The sequence below is a fragment of the Corvus brachyrhynchos genome, unplaced genomic scaffold (assembly GCF_000691975.1).
Source record: "Corvus brachyrhynchos isolate BGI_N302 unplaced genomic scaffold, ASM69197v1 scaffold245, whole genome shotgun sequence".
NCBI classification, from domain to species: Eukaryota; Metazoa; Chordata; class Aves; order Passeriformes; family Corvidae; genus Corvus; species Corvus brachyrhynchos.
The window spans coordinates 4,476,300-4,489,235 of record NW_008238988.1 but is presented as its reverse complement, the minus strand read 5'-3'; the positions used below and the strand labels follow the sequence as shown (position 1 = coordinate 4,489,235).

General features: G+C 45.2%; 1 protein-coding gene across 1 annotated transcript in view; it reads left to right on the top strand.

Annotated features, from left to right (window-relative positions):
• Positions 1-12,936, top strand: part of FBXO34 (F-box protein 34) — a 27,248-nt gene that overhangs the window by 1,154 nt on the left and 13,158 nt on the right. The window contains exons 2-3 of the mRNA XM_017738800.1: positions 390-468; positions 12,271-12,370. The gene's annotated coding sequence lies outside the window, so the exon portion shown is untranslated. The remainder of the gene's footprint in view (positions 1-389; positions 469-12,270; positions 12,371-12,936) is intronic.

The following is a 12,936-nucleotide window of genomic DNA, read 5'->3' as shown; positions in this document are numbered from 1 at the left end:
CCCAGCCACTGGGAATCCACAGCCGGACCCCAAAACGTGTGTGCTTGATGGGAACAGAGGGACAGGTAAAGAAAGGGGTCCACTGTGGCTTCTGGAGGCTTTGCGGTCCCTCCTCTCTGCTATCTCTGCACCCTGGGCTCCCACAGTGCCAAATTGGCTTCTGCCCAGCCACCTGTAGTTTTGCTGGGCTGTTTTTGGGGTGTACTTGTTCAGTCAGCGCTGAGGGCTGTGAATTGGTGGTTCTCCACGTCAGCAGTGCATGGGTTGTTGTTCCCATGTACCCCTTGCTCTGGGCAAACCGGATCTTTCGGGTTTTAGGAGCTGGATAGTAGTTGTTAACGCCGTTATTGTGTCACTAATTTCCTTTTTCCTTCCCTTTTGCTCTTCAGAAATGCCATTCTCGTGAGTGTGCAAGGAACCTACAGAAGTGTAATGTCTAAGCCTACCTGGAATAACAACTCTTGGAAGGTACCACCCTTTTTTAACTATGTGGCTTTGTTACAGGTTGGGTTAATGGTGCACTGGTCTTTGCTTCAGAGCTTGAAATTGAAGAGCTGTGTTTTATGTAATGCAGTCCCTTTGAAAGGGCTGACAGTGCTGTGATCCTGATCCTCCAGTCTCTGATTTCCAGAAAAACTGGGTGCAACCCAACACTTGGTTCGGGGTGCTGAGGGGCCATCCCTGTTTCTTTGTGGATGATGTCTTTAGGCAGCTCTGGTGTTGCCTTAGGAACAGATGGTGGTTTCTATTCAGAGAGCTGAACTAAGCTTCTTCATACTTGGTGGCCATCCTTGGAAACGTATTGCCCTTCATTTTAGTGATGCGTGATGGCTCGCCTGTTTCTTCAATTCAGTGACCTTCTGGATTGTCTTTCTTGGGGCTTCTAGGCATATTTATGAAGAATATTGTGATGAAGTGCAGTTACACTTTAACATTTAGATTGAAATGTCTTGGCTGTTCGTGCTGCATTAACCAGCTCTCAGGCGTTGGCTTGTTCCGCTGTCTGATCCCGCAGTGATGCCATAATACTGAATTTTGGACTGCCCTGTACATTGCCATGGCAACAGACTGATGTCACACGCTCAAGGACATGACTTCAGTGCACGATCATGCAGAGGCACAATCAGATTTGTGGAGGAGAAAGCTGACTAATGCACATCTCAAAAGCAAACAAGGGGAATGCAGGTTACAGCTGACCAGCCAAGGTGCCTCAGTGTGAAAATTCCCTGCTTAGAGGAGGGGCTGATCCTGTCTCTAAGACAGGAACAATTGTCTTGATGAGCTTCTCTTCACCATGGAGAAGCAGGTGACTTCTCCTGTATCTTTAAAACAGGTGGTGGAAGAGATCATTGTTTCTGGGGTGGGGAAATGCTCTCTGGTTTCAGCTCTAAAAGGGCCCTGCTTTGTTTTAATTTTAAAGAACGTCTCAGTGGTCTTGTAAGCACCCTGAGAACACTTTGACTTGCTTAATGTAGTTCAAACAGTTTAATTGGTTTTCCAAAGCTTTTATTTTATCCATAACATTGGAAGGTGAAAGGGGAACTCCGCATCTGCATTATGGTCACATTTTCCTATATCCTATTAGCAGATTCCAAGATTGTTTAATGTGATCTCCACCCATTTCATTTGGCTGCAACCTTTGCTCCCATGAAAACAAGGCTGATTGTTCTGAGTTGCTGTGTGTATGTGCTTTGGCACGGCATGAAGGTACCTATAATAACACAACCATTGTCTGGAAAAAAAGGCAGTTTGCAGTAATAACTACAAATAAAAGGGTGCAGTCCAGGGGCAAGACAGATAATGGTCGTTTTCCCACCCGTTGCACAGGGCAGATTCTCAACATGGTCACCCCTCAGCATGTCAGGGCTGTGGGCTTTAGCCTGGGATGTGAATATTGGGAATAAGGGACTGAAATATTTGCATGTTGTTCCAAGTTTCTCTTTCCTGGCCGCAGTTCCATTGCTCATATCTACGGATGGGGAGACTGAATGACTTTTGCACAATGCGGTGTTTTATTTGCATGCTGTGAGCAGTTTAACAAGTGTGTGTGTGTGTGTGCTAAATGAAGCATTCCCACTTTCAGTTAGCAGCTGATGCACCCTTAAAATTAAAAAAAAAAAAAAATTTTAGAAAAAGTGCCTTTAGGTTGAACAGTGGGGTTTTGAGGAGTGACATTGTGCTGTGTGCTCGAGTCGTGCCAAGCCTGAATGTTAACTAGAAGTGCTGTGGGATGCAGCAAATAACCAACTTACACTCCTTGGTGCTAAAGTAATTTTTGCTCATCTCTGCACTTTGAGGGATAAAAGCTGTTACAGTGCAAGATTTGGAAGTAATGTAATTGTTTTAAATGCTCAGTGTCACAGGAACTGAGGATATTTAACAGAAACTGGCATTTCTTGTAGCAGTTTGGTTGCCTCCCAGGACAGGAAGCTGCAGAGTGTTAAAAAAGAGTCAGGGAAGGAGTTTTAACAACCCTCTCTGTAAATCTTGATGCTTGAATTCAGATCCTGGCCTTGAGCTGAAAGGACTGGAAGCTCTGCAAGACCCAGTGATTCAAGCTGCTCTGCAGAGAACAAGAAGATAATGGTGATGGACTATCAAGAAGGCAGCCTTGCTGAAAAGAGAGGCTTTGTGATACGGTCAAGGGGAAGGAAGTCTGGAGAACTCAGAAAAGGAACAGATGTTTTTGGTGGTGGGGAAAAACTTAACTATCCCTGTAGTTTGCTCTTGCAGTGGAGCCAGCAGGAGGAACTTGATACCAAACAAAAGTAGGCACACCCAGGATTTAGCACAGGGATCCTGGAAAGCTGAAAATCAGTGCTTTGGTGCTTTTCTGTTTGACAAATACCTTATACAGTGGCATCTGGCAGATGTAATAATGTGTGTGTGTGCAAAGATGTGTGTGAAAGAGTTTGAAGGTGTTTGATGCTTCTCTTTAACAACAATAAAAGAAGTACTGATTTATGAAATGATATTCAAAGTGGGGAGCCAAGAGAGATGCTGATCCCTGAGAATGAAATAATGACAGAAGATGCATTAAGAAAGAGGATGAGGTTTTTTTCTAGGGTGTGTTTATGGATTGTGATGACTGGAAGTGTGATAAAACAGATTGCTGATCCTGTGTATCAAAGTACCAGTGGCAATGATTTTTCAAGCTGTTGAAACTTGCATCCATTAAAAAAAAAATATATATTTTGTTCTTCCTAATAGGTTAATCCACTGTAATGGGCTGTGAAATCAACCTGGGGGAGTTTTCCCATCTGTAAGTGATGCACAGCCTCTTTGCTGTCTACTTGGCAGCTGTGCCTTCAGATAATTAAAAGCTGTTTTTTAAATCCACTTTTCTTTCAACTCTTATTTTTCTGCGTCTTGCTACTTCTCTGAGAGCTGTCAGTCACTCTTCTGGCCAAGGTGTAAAAGCCAAGATAACGTGCTTTTAGGAAAGAAAAACTGCAGATGATCTTTTTACTTTAATTTTTAAAAAAAGCATAAAAACTACAAAACTAGGTGAATGTGAGAGGCTTTTTAACATGCACATTACTGCTGCATTTCTAAAAGTAACTAAACTTTCCCAGAACAGTATGGAAAACTTTGACTTTCAGAGCTCTTGTGCCACTTGCTCCTCTAAAATCAATAACCAAACCTCCATGGTTCACTTAGGAAGCAGTTCCAGTTACCCAGAAATTACAGGAGTTGTTCAGCACAGGGATCCTCTGGTTTCAGCACATAGTTTCATTGCTCTGTAGTGTTTTGAGAGGCCGAAGGGTGGGATGCAGCTCCAGTGAATTTCCAGATTCCTAACAGTGTGAGGGACTGTTTTTAATAGTGATGATAAAAACAGCTATTCCCAGTTGGAGGTTAGTCAGTGGTACAATTATCAGAGCTATGAAATAGTGCAGGGATGGCTCGGGATGGAAAAAACTAAGGCTTGAAACTTATTTTCATGAGGGAGCTGTTTGAAATTGTTTCCTGCAAGCTCATGGAGAATTGGTGGGAGATATCAAATGGTGAGGGCTCAAGTTTGGTGGCTGCTTTGGTAATTCAGTGTTTGGGCTGGCAAGCTGCAGCTGGCTTTTGGGAGAGAATTGGTTGTTGAAAGCCAGGGGGGCGAGTGGGAGCTCTGGAGTGGGACATTTGGTTTGTAAGGTGCAGAGGGTTTCCACAGCAGGGTCACAATCCCCAGCTCCAAAGCTGGCTCACTTAAACCACCCCTTCTAAACCACAGTTGTGGGCTCCTTATTTTCTGCTTCACATCTTAGTGATTTGGTGGGGTTCATTCATATATTCTCCATTTTGTCCAAGAGGGGAAACTCTGAGAAGAAAATATTGTTTGTGCTGAAGGGAGCAGTGGGAATACTGGATTAGAGAGCAATGCAGGTGTTTTTTCATTTTCAGTCTTGATTATAAAACTATTTTTTGGACCTGTTAGAATGGGTCTAGAGGAGACCACAAAGGTGCTCTGAGATGCAGAGAGCACCTCTGCTCTGGAGCCAGGCTGGGAGGGCTGGGAGTGTTCAGCATCGAGAAGAGAAGGCTCTGGGGAGACCTCAGAGCCCCTTCCAGGGCCTAAAGGGGACTTAGAAAAAAGAGGGAGTGTGACTTTTTACATGAACAGATAGGGATGGGACAAAGGGGAACAGCTTTAAAATAAAAGAGGAGAGAATTAGATTAGATATTGGGAAGAAGCTCTTCCCTGTGAGGGTGGTGAGGCCCTGGCACAGGGTGCCCAGAGAAGCTGTGGCTGCCCTTGGATCCCTGGAAGTGTTCCAGGCCAGGTTGGACAGGGCTTGGAGCAACCTGGGATAGTGGAAGGCGTCTCTGCCCATGGCAGGGTATTAGAACGAGGTGATCTTTAAGGTCCCTTCCATCCCAAACCATTCTAGGATTTTATGTTTTCTGTGTTTTTTCACTAAAAAAGTTTCAAGTCTTGTAAAACAAATCTGAATCTGATGTTTTTTGGTGGACTTTTCTATAGTTCATACCTCCAGAATGGTTATTAACATGGAAAGTATTGCACCAGGATTATTTCTGGTGTCCTCTTGTAGGTTTGTACCACTAAATTTTGAAGAGGAAATGTGAAAAGGGAAAGACCTGGAGCAGAAGTTGTCACAGTTCATAAGGCACTTGGGCGTGCAGAAGTTGTCCTTTACTGAAATTTCAGTGCTATTTTGGGGCCTTTCTTTTTTCTCTAAGAATGAATTACAGTGGAATTTGTGCTATGCTTAGGATTTCTGAAATTTTAATTGTGTCAGTTGCTAGGTGTATTGACTACAAAGCTCTGAAAATATCAAACTATTTTTTACTTCAATAATTCTTGGGTTATTAATGGAAAAAAAAATCTTTTAAAATAGAACTAAAAAAAGATTAAAGATCCATGGAATTGGTAGCTTTCCAGATTAGTTTAGATTTTAAGGAGTCTTTTGGAAACAATCATGCAATAAGATACTGTATTTAATCTTGGTCTCTACTGCAGTTTACCAGTCAAAACCCCTGAGCTCATCTGAAACTTAGTTCAGCAGATGTTTTGTGTATAAAGTTCTCTTGAGAATTTCTATAACCCAGGTGATACTTTGTCTGGGAAGGATTTGCAGTGTGTCCTCTTGGCTGCCTTGTGTCTTCATCTTGAGCACTTTGGCCATGATGTGTCACATGTCTGTGCTTTGGGTGTTCAAAGTCCTTTCTGGTCCCTTTAAACGGGTTCTGTGCTTTTTTACAAGCTGCAAAGCAGTTTAGGGTGGGAAATACCCTGATGCTGCTTTGGGATTGCTCACCTGCGTTTGTGTGACCCCAGCTCTGCTCACCAGCGCTCTGTTCCCTCCCTGTTCTGCTCCTGCTGCTCTGTCTGTGCTTGGATGAGCTCTGCAGGTGCCTGGTTCTGGCTGAGGGATAACTGCTTGGATTGTGGTGTTGTGCCACATGCTGTTGTGAGTCTTGTCTGCCTTGCTGTCCTGTTCCTGCTGTCACTGGTTAGGGTTCCAGCTTTATGTTGCTGGCTGTGACACCCTGGTGTCCTGTTTCTTTGCCTCTGCTTGTGTGACTTCACACTGCAGGCCTGGAGCTGTTGGAGAGATTCTCATTCCTGGCAGCTGCTGGAGCTGCTGCCCCAATGGTGTCAGAGAGTCCCTCTCAAAGAGACCTGGTGGTAATAGAGCTCTGGAGGCCTCTGGGTGTAAAGGTGGCTGCTCCCTGTCCAGGAAGCTGGGGCTGAGAATCATCTCTCCAGATGGTGTGTCCTCATGGAGGAGCTGTGTCACCAGGTCCAGGAGTTGCACAAGGATGTAAGAAGTTTGTGTGGCATTCGTGGGAATGAGAAACCTCATCAAGTTCAACAAGTCTGGGTGCAAGGTGCTGCTTCTGGGTCAGGGCAGTCCCAGGTATGAGTACAGACTGGGAGAAGAAGTCATTGAGGACAGCCCTGCAGAGAAGGACTTGGGAGTTCTGGTGGATAAGAAGAGGGATGTGAGCTGGCAATGTGTGCTCACAGCCCAGAGAGGATAACTGTGTCCTGGGCTGCTTCAAAACAGGAATGGGCAGCAGGTAAAGGGATGTCATTCTCCTCCCACAGGTTGCCCAGAGAAGCTGTGGCTGCCTCATTCCTGGAAGTGTTCCAGGCCAGGTAGGACAGGGCTTGGAGCAAGCTGGGATAGTGGAAGGTGTCCCTGCCCATGGCAGGGGGTTGAAACTGGATGGACTTTGAGGTCCTTTCCAACCCAAACCATTCTGGGATTCTATGCAATAGGATGTTTTCAGAGAGCTTAGCGACCCAGAAATCTGAATTCCCTGCTCTACATCAGGGATCCCAGTGGGCTCTGCACCACATCTCACAAGAAGTCAGAAGTGAATAAAAGAGGGAGACTGGAAAGTGGTCACTGTCTATACAAGGAGGAATATTCCTGTCCCTCCTGAAGACTTGACGTTAATAATAAGCGGTGAGTGATTGCAGTGAGTGACTCCCTGCTGCAGGGGACAGACACATCCATCTGCCCCCCTGACGGGTTGCCCCAAGGAGTTTGTTGGCTGCCAGGGACTGGAATCGGAGATGTCACGGAAAGACTGCCAGGAGAGCTTAAAGGTCAAGATAAAGTTCATGAGATTACTGATTACTGTTGTGTTTTTTACCCTTTCTTAAATATGATTGATTCTGTGACAGTACCGGTTGGTTCAGTGATGGGCTCAGCCACATCCTGTGATGGGACATGTGGAGGTGGCTGGAAAGGGCCTGGGGCAGCCCTGACCTCCTCCAGTAGAAGCTCTGTTAGAACCTGACACTAATTAGTGATTTTCTTATCTTTGTTCTTAGCCTGTAACCTGCTCCTTAGGAGCTTTTTGCTTTGTTTTGTAAGGTACATCTGGAAAGCCCAGTGAATCCAAAGCTTGTGCAGAGGGTGTGGGTAGTGTCTTGTTTGTTGATGGGTGGGTAGGTTGTTTTTAGATGCTCCTAAGGAATCTGTTCTGGTGGAAGTTTGCAGATGTAATGAGGCGCTTTGTTCCAAAATATGCTGTGAAAAATAGTTTGAGCTTCTTTCTGCGTGAAATCTGTCCTGAAGTTGGGTATACTTGGATAGCTCTTTTTAGTGCAGAGCAGACTTTTTTGTGAACTGCTGGCCTTTAAATTTGGGATTTCTGAGTTCAGCATTTTTACATTGTCCTTGCAAGGTGAAAGGTAGTTCTGCATGGAAGTGTGACATTGGGGCACCAGCAGTGGCCTACTTTAAACAAAAGTTTGAAAGGATATAAGATTTTGTGACAATTCATGAGGCATTTATGCTAAAAGTAGCAGAAAATGCTCTTACGTGAGAATAGAGTGGATTCAGGAATATGATAGAAAAGACCTGGGCATTTTGAATGACAGAAATCATGGACTCATAGCATGTTAAGGGGTTGGAAGAGACCTTAAAGATCATCTCATCCCAACCTCCTGCCGTGTGCAGGGACTTCTCCCACTAGACCAGGTTGCTTAAGGCCTTATCCAGCCTATCCAAATATTTGCAAGTAATGGCACAGTTACTTCTAAAACTCTTTTTTTGGTACTGTTATATTTAATCTAGTGTTTGTACTGCTGAGTAAGGTTCGTTGAATTTGGATTTGGAGACCCTTAGGAAAAATGTGGATATTTTAGAGATGCCTAATGGATATTGTAACCTCTCAGCCTTGCAGGGGATTGGCAGAATGAATCCATGTGGACGAAACTGTGTCGTTCTGCTTTGAGTCTTTCATGCGTCTGTGTGGGCTGGGTTTGCTTGGGGTTTTTTGGGGAGTGTTTTTCGGGGTTCTTTTGTGCCTCTGTCTGCTGAGAAGGTATCCACAGTGGTACAGGACAGAGAAATGCACAAAATAACCTTTTGGTTAAAGGGTAAGATTCCACTGAAGTAAATAGAATAGAATTACCCCTCATTCTGCTAAACTGTGTAGGTCTGGACCTGCAATCAGGGAATATGGGGTGGTCTCAGAAAGGAGAATTGGTCACCCAAGGGCTGGTCCAAACCAATTAGAGCCATAGAAACCTGTTAAAGGCATATTTAGCTCAGTGAATTGAGTTTTAAAGATGATGAATTTAGCGCTTAAGTCACCTGCTGTGGGGTTTTCCTTGTTAGCAGAGTTCTAAAGAAGGTGCTGTATTTATTTATTTGCTGGATATTTAGAAGTCAGCTGTAGGTTTGTTCTACTATTTTAAGAAGCCATTTCATACCCCATGGAGAGATGTGCAGGAACAATTATCACTGTGCATTTTGTGCTGTGGGGCAGGGGGCCTTCTTCCCTCTGTAGTGTCATGTATGAGATTTTTGGTTTCCTGGTGACATTTTACTTTGTTGCTATTTACCAATCAAAAGGCCAGTCCTATGCTGGAGTACACAGATGCAGAGATACACAAAGATACACTTGTAATCACAGATTTGCAACTGAGTTTATTTCTGTTGTGTTCCAAGAGCTGCCAGGAAACAGGAGAAGGAAACTTTAAGAATTAGAGTGCGTCGTCGTCCCGTGCTGCTGGATCACTAACAAACTATTCCTGGTGAACTGGTGAGGAATTTCTGTGAGGCAGGGCACGTGATGGTCACTTTATGAGCTGTCACAGCAAAAACAAATCCACCCTCTGCATGCCAAAGTGAGTCAAGTGCACCTCTCCAGCCAGGATCCCTGCCATCAGGGTGATGAAATGATTGTTGGCAATCCTAATCTGTCACATTGGGGTTATAATAACAATAATAACAATAATAATAATCAGGATGTTTTTTAGCAAGCTAATGTTGTGTTCTTGAGAAAGGTGTGATTCTTCGTGCTGGTTTTGACTGGCTTTCTCTAAAGTGGGGTGGGTTGGCTCTCTCCTGGTGTTCAGGCTGATCTCTTCCATAGAGGCAGTCTGGGTTTCTGCCTCTGCTGTTTGTCCTGAAACTCCCTTTTCATGTCAGTTCTGCATCTTGCAGTCCTTTCTACCCATCTTTGCATGTGCAGGAGCAATCCAGCAAGACCTCAGCCTCACAAAACCAGGGCACGATGTCTCCCGAGCTCTGGGAGTGCTGCTCTACTATATTTGGAACCAGCTCTATTGCTTCTATAATAGGAAGGCTTCTGGAAGCTTTCTCCTTCCTCTCGCCCCAAGAAAGTAGCCTTTCAGCTGAGCTTTCATTAATTCACAATCTGCATGGCAAAACAAGTGTAGTTTTATCAGCTAAATAATTCAGACATGGCTCGTGGGTCATGTGGCCTCGAGTGTGGTGTGTTCAGGGAGGATTTTTGCCCATGCCCCGTGAGCTGAGGGTGCAGCAGCCACAGCCCCACTTGGGGGGTCTTTGCTACCCCCAGTTTGTCATTCAGGGCACGCGACAGTGACAAGGGGTGCCAAGGCAGCTTTCTAGAAAGCAGAGTGATGTGTGAGGCCCGTGTGTTTGTCACCAGAGCTGCAGCAGCACTGCCCAGTGAGGGATTTACTGGTTTTGTTTTCGTCTTGGATCAAGCAGAACAAATATAATGAGCCAGTTCTTAACTTCTTCCCAGCTGAGCAGCGAGTGATGTCCTTACCCAAATTGTGCAAGGCAGCTGAAGCCTTTCAGGAATAGCTGAACAAGGGAAACATTTGTAATATTATATTTTCCCAATACTCACGCAGGGCTAAGAGGGTGCAGTAGAGCTTGTCTTTCCTTTATTTTCTTTTTCCCTTCTGAGATTTTCCTTTTGAGCGGACAACTTAGTCCTTCCAACACTTACCCCACTCTAAGAAAGCATGTGAGCCATGAATGTGGAGCCTTTCATTCTTTATTGACATGATCTTGGAAGGAAAACAGGTTCTCCCTGTAGTGCTTCATTGGAATGAGCATTTCACATGCTTATCAGTACAGCAAGGAGTGCTGTTTGACAGCAGTGAGGAGTCAAATGTTGCCTTGGAGCCCTACATGCTCATTTCCCTGCTGACACACTCTGGCTTTTCCCCACTGTGCATTCAGAAGTGTTCCTTTCCACTGACTTGAAAGAAGCTAAAACCCACTTTGTAGCAGCTGCATTTTCCAGCATGATTCCAGGTGTGGATTGGAGATGGCTGAGTCCAATCTGAGTTTCTGAGAACCTTGTCCTGCTGGGCTTTGTGAGTTCCTGCCAGGTCAGGGGTAAGTAGGTTCAGGGAGCTGACTACTTTTGGGTTAATTCTGACCTAGTGCAGCTCCTTGAGAGGCCTCAGGTGAGAAATCAGGCAGGGAGGCAGTGCTGATAAAGGGGAAGGTGTGAAAGACTAAACAGGCCCAGGTCCTGGAGTCTTTCCTCATAAGACAGATGCTCCAGACCCCTCATCATCTTTGTGGCCTCTGATTACATGGGAATCTTCAGTTTTCATTTAAGTTGCTGCTCTGTCTGGTGTGATCCAAGGATGGGAGCTTGGAGGAGCTTTGAGAAGGAAGGTCTGGAGTGAATTTGGTGGGGAAGTGAGCAAAGGGCAGTGGTAACCAGGTCCTGCTGCTTTGCCTACTCTGGTTCCTGGTGCCTAACAGAAGTGCCATCAGCTGGTTTTGGTGTGGGAGTAGACAAAGGAAGCTCCCCCACATCAATTCCAGATGGAGCCCCTGTGGCAGTTTCATTGCCTTTAGATCAGATAATACCAGATCTGATTGACCATCAAACAGAGGGGAAGCTGAGCACACAAGGTTTCACAAGGCAAACGGTGCCTGTGGTGGCTCTTCCGGGGTTAAAAGGTAGTTCTTTAAGGTGTTTTAAATATGTAGAGATTACCTGAAGAATGGTTAAAAAGAAATGGTTGTGTTCCTATAGGTGTCTAAGAGGCTGAGGACCTGGTGTGTCATCTCACTGTCAGACATGGGCTGGGAGCTGCTGTGGATTGTTCCCAGTGGGAATGTTGGGATGAGGGAAACTTTGCCAAAGCCTCTTGCTTAGGAGAATCTGGTGCTGTTATAGGTGTCCTGCGGGGGTTATGGGGAGGGAGGGCGGGATGACTAGGCTGGGGAATGGCAGAATTTCACATCGGGTGCATTATTCTTTTGGAGACAAGGATCATGGAACAACCTAAGCTTGAGCTCACTGGTGGGGGAATGGACATGGAACCTGGTTCTTGCAAGAAAACAAATACCCTTATCTTGTTATAAAGCCTCAGCGCTGACTTTTTCCACACCAATGACTGTTTTTGGTATTAACTCCTCTGAGCTCTGCTCTGAAACACTTGCTGCTGCTTCCTTCTGCATCCTGAGTGTGCTGACGCTCTTTGCCCAGCTAATCCAGTGTGACACCCCTGTGGAGCATCCCAAAGCTTGCCCTGCATGGAGGTGGGGTGGTCAAATGTGTTTTGACACATGTTTTTACCAACAGGGTGATTGTTGCTGAGATCCAGTCCCGAGGCCATGGCCTCCTTTCAAGAAAGTAAATTTTCTGAGAGGATGTGCCCACCCTTTGAACTGGTTTGTTGATCAGTTACTGTTGCTACAGCTAAAACACACTTGCCCTTGCACTTATCAAAATATCAAAAGCTGTAGTGAATTGCTACACGGATGAGGAGACCTTGACTGCGGTCTGGTTGAGTTGATACATTTGTTTTCCTAAGCTGCAGCAGTGTTCAAACCTGGTGATAAGAAGGGGAATTTTGTGGGACCGTTCCCTGAGCTGCCGTCCGCGGCTGAGAGGATGTGATGCTTTCTGCTGCCAAAACCCGAGTCCTTCCCACATCTTCTGCAGAAGGGCATATGTTTGGGGGTGGTTTCAGAGAGGGAGAAGAACACGATTAGGGTTTTAACTTCCTCTTCTGTTTTGTTTCTCTGTGCATCTGTATTTCAGTTTTTCGGGCTGTACCCGACTCTGTGCAAAACTTAAATCGGCTGCAGCTCCTTCTGCTAAGGATCAGCCTTGGTACAGAAACAGTGGTAGTTAAAAGGCAGTAAGTATATCTGCTAGCTTAAATGCTGGGGGCTTTTTTCTCTTTTCCTTTTTTTTTTTTAATTCACAAGCACAGCTTTTTACTCCTCACACAGTAGGAATTTGTCAGGAGCTTGCTGGCATTAATAGTCTATTTCAGCTCTTTTCTATAGCCCAGCAGCTACAGAGGGGGGGAAAAAGCATGCTTTGTATGGAGCTGTGGTTGGGTCTGTGCTGCAGTGCCCATCTGAACTTGGCTGTGTTTATTTTGTCAGCTTTTGCTTCCCTCTAGTAGTTGCTGGTCCCTTCCTAAACTCACGAAATCCCACCATACAATGCCTATGCTTGGATCAGGGTTGTGGCTGCTCCTGCCCTGAACCACTTCTCTTGATGGTTTTGCTTCTCGAGCTCTTTACTGCAAACAAGATATCTTTGGGTTTCAATTCTTTGTCTGGCTTTTTATCTTCTCAATTGATCTCCAGAGGAGTGGGACTAGGACAAGACATGTGGTATTCCTAACCAGGGATCCATGGAGAGGGTTTAAGCTATTGGAAAAGTGAGTGGCATTCTTGAAATGGTGTGGTTGCG